We start from the raw sequence: 14,305 nt of genomic DNA, 5'->3' as shown, positions 1-14,305 counted from the left end.
TTAGCCAAGAAACCAATCTTCTTCCAAGGAAAAGTGCTCCACCATTGGTTATCTTTTTGTCATCCATACTACCTAGCCAATCTACATCAATATATGCACATTGAGTGAAATCACTCAATCTATTATACCAAATTCCAGAGTCAAATGTTCCTTTCAAATATCTAAATACCCGCTTTACTACTCTATAATGACACTCATTAGGATCGGCTTGGAATCTAGCTACAATCCCAACTAAATTTTCTATATCTAGTTTGGTGTGAGTCAAATATTGCAAACCTCCAATCATGGATTTGTACTTCTTTTGCTAAACTGCAGGTGTTGTATCCTTGCTAGATAACTTGTGACTAGTTATCATAGGTGTACCAACATGCTTACAACTTTCCAATCCAAATCTGTTCAACAATGCTTTCAAGTACTTAGCTTGTGAGATGAAAATGCCATCACTATTCTATACAATCTTCCATGCTAGGAAAAAATTCATTTCTCTTATCATGCTCATTTCAAACTCATTCTTCTTTTCTTCATCAAACTTATCACTTGCTTCATCAATACTTCCAAATATGGTGTTATCAAAAAATATTACTATTATCAAAAAACCATTCTTAATTTATTTCAAATATAGGTTACTATTCATTGTACCTTTAGAAAATCCAAGTTTTGCCAAATAGTTGTCCAACCTTCCATACTAGGTTCCAGGTGATTGATTCAGACCATATAGATTTTTCTTTTGTTAAAAGGGAAACCTTCAAGATGCTAAATATATATCTCTTCTTCAAATTATCCTTTTAGTAAGGTTGATTTAACATCTATCTTATATACTTTGAACTTCTTATTTGCTACATAAGCCAAGAACATTCTTACTACTTCAAATCTAGCTATAGTGGCATATGTCTATTCATGGTCTATTCCTTCTTGCTATGAGTAACTTTTGCATAAAATTATGGCCTAATTTCTCACAACTTCCCCTTGCTCATTCATCATGTTTCTGAATACTCATTTGGTTCCTATCACATTCTTGTCTTTAGGTCTAAGAATGAACTCCCATGTTTCATTCTTCACAATATGATCTAATTATTCCTTCATTCTTGAATCCAATGACCATCTTTATATGCTTCATTGACACTTTGGGCTTAGCTTGAGAAATCAAACATATCTCTTCATTAACTCCAATTTTTGTCATCACACCTTTGTCTTTGCTTCTAATTATATTCTCTAGATGGTGATTCTTTGTTAGGTTCCTACTAGGAGTAGGAGTTGACATGTTGACTCTTATCTTGTCTCTAGGTTCCAGCCCTTTCTCTCCTATTTTCTCTATAGTTAACACATCATTCTATAGATCATTGTTAGTCTCAAAGAAAACTTTAGCATTATGTTTAACAATTCTAGAATTATCTTCTTTGTCATCTATATTTTAATCTAACATATTTTCCTTAGTTCCAAACTTTTTATCAATCTTTACATTTGCACACTCAAATATTGTCTTGTGATTAAAACATTTGCATTCTTTTGTTTTCAATGAATAGCCAAGAAACATACCTTCTATTAGAAACAATAGTCCACCAAGATAAGTGAGGGGGGATGGGGCAAGGGAGTGGGGGTGAATCACTTATCCAATAAATCCATATTAAATAATCTTAACCATTCAACCAAAGTAAAAAAAATCATATAAAGATGGTCATACACAATTACACTAGATATGTTAACTAGGGAAACCCTTAATTAGAGGGAAAACCCTAGTGGGAATGATGCCCATAAGATGTTGTACTAATATAAATAATCCTTATTAGAGGATGGATCCTGTTGGGATTCTATTACAACATCTAGTACATATGAGTCCCTGTTAGGAGAATTTGAATCCTTGTTAGAAAATTCCAATCCTGTTAGGAGTTATACAAGACAGAATGACCCATTGTCCAAACAAGTTCTAGGGCAAGGTCACCAAACTCATTGTCCAACTGATCTCTCAACTATTCCTTGCAAAATAGTTATATGTACTATACTTTAACTTCTTTCCTCTATCTTTTCAACTAGACCAATCACTATCGGACCTTTTAGACTAGGTCATGAACCTCAAATCCAAGTATCCAACTTTGGATCACACAGTAAAACCTCAACAATGAAGTTTCCTTCACTTTCACTCTACTATGCATATCTTCACATTCTATTCTTTGTGTTTCTTATAATCACTTCATTTATTCCATATATCATAAAGTAAAATGTCCTTCCTTTATACCAAATCCATAAAACTATTCTAGGAGTTGGCTATTATACCTTCTCAATTAATTATTATAGGACCTTATTAAGAAGATGTTATACTTAGTGATAACATTAATATTTTACCTTGTAACTTGAATAATTTTATATACATCTAACAATATGATGAGGGATATTGGCCACATCATTACTAACATGTATTCTTCACATCTTTAACTTCAACTTCTCAGAATAACAAATCTACTGAGAGTATAACAAGTTTACCAGAACATGCCCCTATAAACTCTATCCCAGAATATTCTTCACCAAAACTTTCATTACTTCTTCTAGACTTAATATCTTATGCTTCCAATGTTAGTTCCATATACTAGACACTTATTAGTATCTCTCTTTAACCTTTCTTAGTGAAAATTCTCAATTGTCTATTTGTACCAACATGATCTCTCTGCTATTCCCCTATCAAATACCATAGAAAACTACTATGTTGACATCAATGAAAAACACATTCCTGAATGTGACATATCATCATGATAATGATCTAATCATATTTCTAAAATACTCCCCCATAGGAATATCATTAGCATTCATGCTTGCAACAATCTCCCCCTTTCACATTATTCTAAGAATACCAACTACAAAGGAATGTTAACCTTTGTTTTTAAATCCTCTTTGTTGGCCTAGTTTTTCACCATTTATATTTTGTTGCACGAAGTAGTGAAAAACCCTAATTTTGTGTTTAAAAAATCTTGAAATTAGGTCAAGACCTTGGGTAAGAATTTATTGAAAACCCTAAAACCCTTTCTTTTTTTGCCCTAACCTTTGAAATTTTTTGAAAATAATATTTCAAAAAAAATTAGATAGGACAAGCTTATCCTAAGTTTTCTTTTTGCAAAAATTACTTTATTATTTTTCATGAAACAAACTTTTATATTTGCTAAGCTCGCCTCTAACTATAGTTACATTTCTTAAATGTTTGTTAATCTTTTTAACTGTGGTGATATTTTTGGTTGACTATCGATCTCTCTAAGATTGACAGTTAGTGCATTACTACAATGAAGAAATCCAACGTCTTTAGCTAAAATGGGAAAGCACCTTCATGCCACATAGCCCTTACTGATAGTGGATTCTTAATGTGCTGCGAAGACTAGAATTTGTAAGACTTTGTCAGACCTTTTTTCAATTATCAGCTCTTGTCAGTGCATGTTCTAATTTCCTACCATGTTATTGCCTACCTCATTTAATGGGATTGCTTTGTGTTCAATCTTGAGGCAGCATTGATCTTAGTGAGATTGACAAATAGCAATTTACCATTACAAGAAAATGCAAGATAATTACATATTGCAAGGAAGCACCGATAAGATGTATGGCACATGGTGACATCGTGGACCCAATTTTCTCAAATACAATAATGAAGTCTCTACCATGGCAGTTGTCAGACATGCTAGCACATAAATGAAGTATTTCATTGGTTGGTCCTACTGATTGGATCCTAAAGGGACATGTTTTTATCACACCGTCAATCAAAGTGAGATTGACAGATAACGCTTACCTGCATTGATAAAATGACTCAACTTTAAGTATTGCGGGAAAGTACCTATGTGCTATGTGGCATAGTGGGACCAAGTTATAATGAAATTTCTGAGTCATGCTAGGTTGGAAGGATTCAATGAGTCAGAGCATAGTAATTGGCAAAGAATGACATGCATGTGCTAGGTTAGAAATGATTATTTCATGGGCTCACTTTTTAAATAAAGCTTATTAATAAGGTGTTGCATTTTTTTTGATCATTGGTCTTGGTAAGATCAACAATCGGTGCTTCACCACAATGAAAAGATGCAAGGAAATTACCTAAAGGGGGAAAGCACCCATTTGACACATGGCCAAGACTTTAAAACATTAAAAGGGCTTTTCTTCTTTCAAATAAAATTGTCAGATGTTGTGAGATTGACAAGCAAAATTAAAATCTAAAGCATGATATGAAAATTAACAGATAATGAACATAAATGTTCTCAGAGCTCTTTTGTGTGATATTAATACTATAGTATAATTTGCAAAATTCACCATTACTGAACCGCATAATCATAAATTTTTCAAGAGTGCAAGGGTTTCCAAAGCTGGGGCATGAGATTTTATAGGTTTTTTAGCAATTTATAGAGCAATTCTCAGAGAAAAGGAAGAAAAAAATAGTCAATAAGTGGTCTGTAGCTCTTAGAAAGTTGAAAACTTACAATTGTGCTGAAGAGTTTTTAAAATGCCTCCTCAAAAGGAATTATCTAGCCAAAAGGACTACCTCAAAAGGGTTTTTCATGATGGTTTTTTTGAATAGTTGCCTTTGTTAGTGAATGAAATAACAAAGGGAAGAGAGATTATCCTATAAAACCCTAGGTTGGTTGTAGGTGAGGGTTTTTATGATAGAGCCAATTGGGCAAGAGATGCTTAGGTTTTTGTAGGAGGCTTAGAATTATTTTTAAAATGGTTTGTTGAATGCAACCTAGACACTCCTTTGACTAATGTTTGGGAGTTTGATATTAGTAAATTAGTGGTTCATGGGGTTTTCTTTGATAGTGATCTATTGTCTGATATGGCCAAGAAATATGACCATATCACTAGAGTTGTAAAGAATTGTGTTGGAGACAATCTTTTTAGGGTTTCACCTACATTGATTAGTGAGGTTTTTAGACTCAACCCTAACTAGGAAATTCATGAGCCTATTGATATGGATGATTTTCAATCAAGGTATGATGCATATAGAGTATATTTGAGAGCAGGGCCATTGCAACAACATATTGCTAAGATTGGGTCACTACCCTTGGTTACACCAGGCACCCCAGAGCCACTAATGAAGAAATACTTCAATCCTAGAGCCCAAGCTTTATATTTCACTATTTATAAGATATTTGGGATGGATGAGAAAGAATACATCCAAGGTTATATTTTTCTTATTATCGCTCAGACATTGTAGTTTGGAGTGAGCACCATTCTTGATTTTTCCACTTTCCTTACAGAAGAAATTCATAATGGTTTGATGGGAATATCTCAAGGTAAGGTAAATAGACCTTTTTTCTAGTACTCGATGTTGATGCACATATGTCTCTATAAAGGAGTTATCTTTTTCTCTAAGGTAATGGAGCTAGAGCTAGAAAAGAGTGGTGAGAAGCTACTAGTCTAGCTATAGAGTGTTGATATGACTTGGGAAGCTAGGGATGCTAGCTATGTCAGATTTGATAGATATTTTGCATCAAGGCTCAGTTTAATCCTAAGAAGGGATAGCCCAAGAATTTAAAAACCTTTACTAGAATTAATTAGATGTAAGGACCATGCTAAGGGACTTCTGGTCAGTCATAATTGGGGGGATATAATCCCATACAATGTCTCTACTATGATTAGAGTTTATCATTTTTTAGGAAAACCTCATGTTTTACCTTTCCATGTACCTTTGAAGATAGGAATTGTAGAATTTTTGTGGAAAATTGGAACCATTGAAGAAAGGGATATGATCGACAAAAGTAAAAGCACTTTCTTTCCTATTGTCACAGTGACTCATCATTTTGTCTTTGTAAGAAAAGGATGGAGAAATATCAGTTTATTTTTTAATAAATATCACATGGAAGAATCCCATGCAAGGTATATTGATCCAAAAGTATTCTATGACCTCCTTAGGAAGAGGAAAAAAGCTAAGACTATTACACAACACATATACTTCCCTGAATATGTTATTAGAAATATCTTTTCATTATAGAAATAGGAAGTTAGAAAAGAAAAATGGATAGTCTTCAGTAAAGTCTTAGAATTTATTAATGCTTTTGACCTTGATTATAATCCTTTGAAATATAAGAAGTATTGGGTGGCCAAAATGCATGTATTAATGAATAATTTTGCTGCAATAATGCAAACTATGAATAAAAAGAAGGCTACTTTTGTTAAAGCATGTCCTGATAAAACAATAGAGGTGGAGAGAAGAATAAATAGCAGAATGATGTTTTCTCTAGGCTTGATAGGTTCTTGAGGCTTGTATGCCTTACAAAGGAGGTAGGATATATTGTGGTTTAGAATATACAACATGTTCCCCCTCATAGAAGGCCAAGACCAAAAAGTCCACCTGCTACCAACATACCCAAAAGATAGAAACTAGAACAAGGATCCTCTTCTTGTGTGGAAGAGTATTCACCAACTCAAACACCACTCTGAATAGAAGATGAAGAAACTTTAAGAGAAAATTATGAAAAATGGGTGGGGAAGGAGACATAGTTGTTACTACTACTGATATGGAAAGAGGAGTGCTTGAGGAGCCTCTTATACCATCCTTTGACCTCACTATTGCTGATTACAGAGGTAAGGAAATTGATCCTATCATTGCACAAGCATCCCAAAAATTTACAGATGATGAAATTTTTGTTAAATCTAGGACCTTTCCACAATTTTTTTGGAGGAGGAATATAGGCAATTTTGAGGAGAAATATAAAGCAATACAAGCAAAGAAACCAAATGAATTGGACTTTGAAATTGAAGAAGAGGTGAAAGCCAAATTTTGAAAGATTTTACCAATTTAACACTTGAGGCTAGGAGACAATTAGTCAAAGAATCATGAATTTTGGTTTTGCTAAAGTGGGAGATAGCTAATGCTATGATTTTTTATTCTATTAGAAAAGAGAAAAATGTGCAATATAAGACTAAAGAAGAAACTCTACAAGCACATAGAGGGGTAAAATTTAGTAATGATCACCAATCCTTGGTCATTTAGTCCATTGAAAAAAGAAACAAGACTAGGATGTAGGAAATTTCAAGTGTTGAACATTCTAGGACTCTTACAGTATATAGAGCTAATGAAGTACATAGGGAGATGTCATTAAGATGGCTTAAGAGATGTTATCCTTTGGAAGTGTAGTAGCTAATAAAGAGAAGGGTAAATTCATATAACTCAATGCTAAATTTGAAGAAATACTCAAGGCATATGAGGAAAGAGGAAATAAAATATAGTTACTTGAAAACCAAGTATCCCAAATGGACAAACAACTTGGAAAAAGGAAAGTTGGGGAGTCTAGAAAACCAATAATTGCATACCCCTCTCATCCCCCAATGGAGTTGTTCAAATCCACCACCATTTTTGAGTTACTAGATACCCCACAAAGGCTAGAGTTCTATACTACAAAGGATTTTGATGAAGAAAATAAAAAATTATATGAAGTGCAGATTAAACTAAATAATCAGTATGAAGAAAAACTTAGGCAAACAATCTTGTACTTGATAAATAAGATTGACTAGCTAGTTTTCTATAATCAATTAGTGGGGATCCTTAATATTTTGGAGGAGATAAAGAGTGGTGAGGACTCCCTAAATCTGATTGTACAAAAGTGGAATTCAAGAAGCAATGATGTCACTGTCATGTGTATCTCCATTATTCATCTGTCATCTGAGTAGATAGAAAAAACTTTTGATTTAACTAGTAATTTGTCTGAGTTTGATGAAAGAAGGGTTTCTATTCAAAAGATAATAATGATTTATCTTTCCAAATACTTAGGAGAGAAATTGATCTTTCTCCTAGTGCACTTAAAAGGATTAATAAAATAAAAGGAAAAGACGAATGGGGGAAAGAAATAGATGAGCTATTGTGCCATAGAATGAATGAGGTTATTAATGAAAAAGTACATGTACTGAGGGTAATGACTAATGAAGAATATGTCAAAGTACAATTGTTTTATAATAATATTAGAAAGGATTTTTTTGAAATAAAACAAATACTAGACTTTGTGATAGAAAGGTAGTGGGAGATCTTGAATTTTGATTAGCCTGATGATACTATTTTCAATAAATGAAAGGAAGAACTTTTGTCTTCATAAATTCAAGAAGAAAGCATCATGGTCTTGGATGATGATGTGGCAAAAAAGGATTCACAGATAACTATTGTTTTGATAGTTCATGATGGTGATAGTGAAGAGCCATGAATTGAAGTAAAACTACAGACATTAAAGAAAACATACTTTGATGAATTAGAGTGATAAAGGAGCCTATCATAGAGTTTGCAATATCCTAAAAGATGTAAACAAAAAATAGCACCACCAAAGCAATATTCTGATAAAAAATCTTTTATGTTACACAAATTTTTTGTCTTTTATGATAGCGACAATTGTAAAAATATTTTGTCTATAGGACAACTATCAGTTCTCTAATCCCGAAGCTTGTTGCATCTCACACTATATAAGTGAGATCCCAAGGTTAGAGAAGGGTCTAAAAATTTGTATAATTTTGCTTTTTTCAAGAAAAGTACAGTTGATCCACCTGTGTGTAATTGTTTGGATTTTACTTTTAAGTTTTGTATTCTCTAATGTTTATATATCAATGATAGAATCAACAAGGTAGGGTATGTGCAAGATCATGGTGTGCCAAAAAGTGCTGATCTAAAAAATCTATAGTTTTGAAATATCTCAAACCATTTCAAAATCTATTCCAACTTTTTTCCCACCCACCGTGATACTAAATGAAAACAATTAATATCTTTATAAGGTCTACTATATCTTTTGATACCAAACCTATATGGTCAACTTTAAAAACATACTAAAAATGTACTTTTGGCATATTTTTATGTGATTTTTACTTCAAACATGTAGTTGATGACTTTTTTTTCACCAAAATTTGATGAAATGAAGAGGGTTTCTTAAAGATGTTCTTATCTTTTCATAAATGTAAGCTTTATCAAATTATTAGTTTAGTAAGTAATTATTACTTATTTTCTAATGGAGTTACATATAAAGTGTTGATTGACACACTACTTAAAAAATAACTATAACTTTCAAATGGTACAACATTTTTTAAATCCAAAAGATGCATCACATTCTATGTTTCTTCTACTATAAGGGAAAAAAATGAAAAATTGAATTTTGCAAAGTTATTAATTAGTTAAGGTGGTCAGACACAAGATTTTTTTAATTCTAAAAATACTAAAGTCAGAAATTAATTATTTATTATTTATTTAGAATAAAAATACCCAAAAATATGTGTCACATCTAGGTAGGAGTCTACTACTTATATCTAGAATATTATTAAAAAATATTATCATTTGATTTTGATTAAGGTGGTCAAACATGCTTCTACTTCTTATTTTTGTTCTAAAATTTTTGTAATATTGCATTAAAATTCAAAATTTTGACCAATCAACTTTTTTTTTTTTGAGATAAGTCCTAGTAGTTTATAAAATAGATTCAATTTTCTTGAGATTCTTTTCTTTCAACTTTTTGATATAAAGTTAATAACAAGTAGAAAATTGCACATCAAGTTGACATAACCCTGATTTTTTGATTTTTTATTGCCACTTAAGAGCATAGTTTGGTTGACCATGATCCTACACATACTCAGTATTCTAAGTTTCATTGAGTTCCTATTGGTTATTGTATCAATCTATTCAAAGGATGATACAAAAGGGTACTTAAACTATATCTATCTTGTCAATTTCTATTTCTATTTTATGGGTTTTTTTTATGAGATTAGTTAAAGAAGGTTTGATTGATTAAATGCAATTTGGGTAGGTTGTATACTGATTCTATTGTTGCTTTTGATTCAAGGAATTAATGAAGTGCTTCAATAAGTTAGTAGGGTCTATGCATTTATAGAAGGGATATTTCATAAGAATGAGAATTGGTGATTATAGTTGATAAATTCATTTACAAGTTATTTGAATTAGATCCCCTGCTAGTAGTTGACTCTATGTAACAATGGATAAGGCACTGGTCATATAAATTAGAGACAAATTGAAGTAAATTCTACTACACATATCTAATTTATATTCAAATTTAAATTAGTCAAATATTGTATCAAGTGTATAAGGGTGGTCATCATCTATATGTGGAAATTCATGAAGTATTATTGGCTATTGTAGCTCAGGTTTGTTTTGCATATATCAGAGAAGATGGACCATATCTGTTGTTTCTAGGGATTAAGGGTAAGAGTCAAGAAATTAATTAAATTCCTAAGGTACTCCCACCTTGGTTTTGTAGAGATAGAAGTGTAGGAAGCATTGTGCTTTATGCTGTTGGCCTAGAGATATAGTGTATTATACTAATCATGAGCATTGGCTACCTCTAGGTGTAATACATTTTGTTTTCTACTAGTAATAATATTCATTGTTAAATTAGGAGCCAACACTATTCATAAATCATTCTCTTAGCATGTATGTTGATGCTATGGGGGAGTATTACAGAACATTGTTATGATGTATTTACATCTATGTTTGTCATTGATGACAACATAGTAATAATTTTGTGAAAGACTAGCAAAGTAGCAGATTGAGCAACAGACTATGATTTTTGTATTCAGGAAAATACATTGTGTATCTACTTATGGATAGTTACTAGCACATACTACAACTTGTATTTATCTCATGGGAAAGTGCATAGAACCTGAATCGATAGTGTACAAAAGATATTAATGATTTACAAAGAATCACATGGAAACAGAGCATTAGAAAAATAGTTTCTATTATATGATCAATATAAAGCATTGTATTTGAAATAAAGGGTTGTGTGGTTAATTGGAGGTAGTACACTGACCATTGATGATGTCAGCAAGTGTGCTCGAAAGTCGCATGTGTGAAAGTTTGGGTATAAATGTGAGCCAATAGGATTAATTAAATTTTTTTTTCATTTAATTAACATATGATAAAGTGTGAAGTTGACTCAAAGATTTAATATTGATTATGGTATAAAGGAAATATGTTTTATGAGTATTAGATATGATGATTAAGATCAAAGAGCAGAGAAGAGTTGCAAATTGAGAAGCAATAGACGAGAATGATTTGTTAATGCATGTAAGTGACCTTAAGGTTTATTGTTGATGGATACAAAGTTCTAGATTTAATTGCATGATTTGAAGGGGAAGAAGTCTAATGTACAAGACAAAGGAAGAAGTGAAAGATTGTTACACATCTATTATTTCAAAAGGAATAGTATGGAGACTAATTGGATAGTGGCTTTGTTGATTTGATCTTGAAGTTGTTTGGACAATGGGTTCAACTGCCTTCTACAACTCCTAACAAGGTTGGAATCTCCTAATTGGGATTCAAAGTCTCCTAAAAAGAACTCTTTTTACTAAGTGTTGTAATAGACTCCTAACAAGGTCTATCCTCTAACAAGGAATATTGATATTAGTACATCATTTTGTGGGCATCATTCCCACTTGGGTTTTCCCTCTAATCTAGGGTTTCCCTGGTCAACATATGTAGTGTAATTATGTATGTGCATTTCTTTATGGTTACTATTTTATTTTGGTTAAATGGTTATGATTGATTTAAAAGGTTAAATCTTTATATAAATGATTCATTCCCCCCCCCCACCCTCTTAGTTATATTGGTGAAGTACTATTTCTAACAATTGGTATTAGAGCCTCAGATCCTTAATGAAAAGTTTAACAACTTTGGGAGATCCAAGAAAAATTTGTTTAGGAAGGAAAGTCCTAGATTTGATGGCACAAACTATGATACCTAGAAGGATAAAATGAAGACTCATCTTTTGTGCATGGGTCTAGGATATTGGCTTGTAACCAAGACATCTAAAAACATTGCTGAAAAAGAACATCTTGAAACCTGTATCGAGGAATAGAGAGAAGTGTTTATGAGCAACATAAGGGAAAGAGAAGCAATATTATCAACACTACCTAAAAGTGAGTACAGTCAAGTAAAACAACTCAAATCATCTCATGAAATTTGGAAAACTTTAGAAGCTAATTATGAGGGTGATACACATGCAAAGAGGGTTAGATTGAAAAACTTGTATTGTGCATTTCAAGGTGCTAGAATGATGGAAGATGAATCTGTAAGAAGCTATGTTGGCAGAATAACTAAGATTGTTGTAGGAATTACATCTCTTGATGGAATGAAATCTGGTGATGAAGTGATATGGAAGATCTTGAAAAGCCTGACATCACCTTTCAAGATAGTAGCACAAATGGTTTAGCTGATGATACATTGTACTAACAATTTCACAAAAGAAACATTACTTGGTAGATTGGGAGCTATGACATTTAATCTAAAACAATTTGGAGAATTACCAAAAATTGAGACAACATTAAGTGCACTAAATATCAAACCTAGTTTAGCAAGGAACACAAAAGCACAGGGAGACATTGCTAGTAGTAGCAAGTCTATTGAGGAAAAGATCCAAGAGGGAGTAGCTATTCTTGTGGAAAGAGAGAAAGATGATAAGAATATCTTCAAATGTTGGACATGTAATGAATATGGTCATTATGCATTTAAGTGTCCTAAAAGAGAAACAAAGTATAAGGGAAGGTTCTAGTCTAGAAGATCTAGAAATTGTTTATATGCTAATGAAGACGAAGAATCTGATCAAAACATGAGTGAAGATGAATTAGGGTTCGTAGCAATAAAGGGGGATGATATTGATAGAGAAATAAAAGAAAAAAGTGCACTCATCTCAGAAGTTGAAAGGAAAGATTGGATCATTGATAGTGGTTGTTCACATCACATGATTGGTGATATGAGAAAATTTGTCAAATTTAGAAACCATAATGGAGAATTGTCAAAGTAGGTAATAATGTAGCTTGTCACATTATAGGAATTGGATCTATCACACTTCATGGAAAAACATATATTGATGATGTTTATTTTGTTGACAGACTAAAACATAACTTGTTAAGTGTTGGACACCTTATGGACAAAGGTTACCGATTGTAGTTTGGTAATGACACATGCATTATCAAGAATAAGGAAGGAAAACTATGAGGTACTAGCACAAGAACTAGAGGTAATGTATTTCAATTAAATTCTATGAAAATAACATGCTTGGCAGCTAAGGTTGACAATAGTTGGTTATGGCACAGAAGATTTTGTCACATTAACATTGATAACATTGTGAAAGCCAACAATACAGTTGTTGTGAGAGATTTACCTAAGATCACTAATCCCATTAACATTATTTGTAAGTAATCTATCTTGGCTAAGCAAAAAAGAGTTTCATTTCCTAGCAAGCAATTTTGTACTACACAAAAGTTGGAATTAGTTCATATAGATCTGAGCGGTCCTATAAGAACTAGAAGATTCTATGGAGAAAGGTATTTTATGATTTTTGTTGATGATTTTACTAGAATGATGTGGGTAGATTTTCAGTAGGAAAAATTAGAGGCATTTGAGAAATTTAAGAAATTCAAAAAAAAGTTGAGAATTAATCTAGAATTAAAATCAAGAGCTTAGGATCTAATAGAGTAGGAGAATTCAATTCTAGAGAATTTAATATCTATTGTGAAGAGCATGGTATTAGGAGACAACTATCCTCACCCCATACACCTAAATAGAATGGAATTGCTAAAACAAGAAACGAGTCAATTGTTGAAGTAGCAAGAGCTATGTTATTTGAGAATGATGTACCAAAAACCTTTTGGAGAGAAGTAGTCAATGCAGTAGTATACACATTGAATAGAGTGTAGATTAGAAAAGATATGGACAAAACACTCGATGACCTATGGTTTGGTCACACACCTTCAATCAAGTACTTCAGGATATTTGGAAGCAAATGTTATATCAAAAGAGATGATGATATCAAAAAGTTTGATCCAAGGAGCCATGAAGGTATGTTTCTTGGCTATTCATTAAAAAGTAAGCTTATAGATGTTTCAACTATAGAACAAAATATATAGTAGAATACACAAATGTTAAAATTGATGAAAAATTTGGCACCAAGGAAAAGATGATGGATTATAACTTTGATGGAGATGATTATTTTGGGATGACCAATAGATGTAATGAATTTTTTCTCAAAACTAACAATGACTTGCAAAATAATGTGCAAACTAAAGTAGCAAGATAAGAACAAGGCACAATACCTAAAATAAGAATTGAAGTAGCAACTCCTACCCCAAATAGGAATTTGATAAGAAATCATCTTATAGATCAAATAATAGGAAGTAAAGAAAAGGGAGTAATGACAAGTTGCAAAATTAATGAAGAACTATGTCTAATATCTCAAGTAGAACCAAAAATCATAGATGAAGCAATCAAAGATGATCATTGGATAAAAACAATGGAGGAAGAACTTCAGAAGATAATTAAAAATGACACATGGGAATTACTTCCTAGACCAAAGGACAAAAT

Source organism: Cupressus sempervirens, chromosome 6, assembly GCF_028749045.1.
Source record: "Cupressus sempervirens isolate cs-2001-9-10 chromosome 6, ASM2874904v1, whole genome shotgun sequence".
Classification (NCBI taxonomy): Eukaryota; Viridiplantae; Streptophyta; class Pinopsida; order Cupressales; family Cupressaceae; genus Cupressus; species Cupressus sempervirens.
This window is presented reverse-complemented; position numbering follows the sequence as displayed.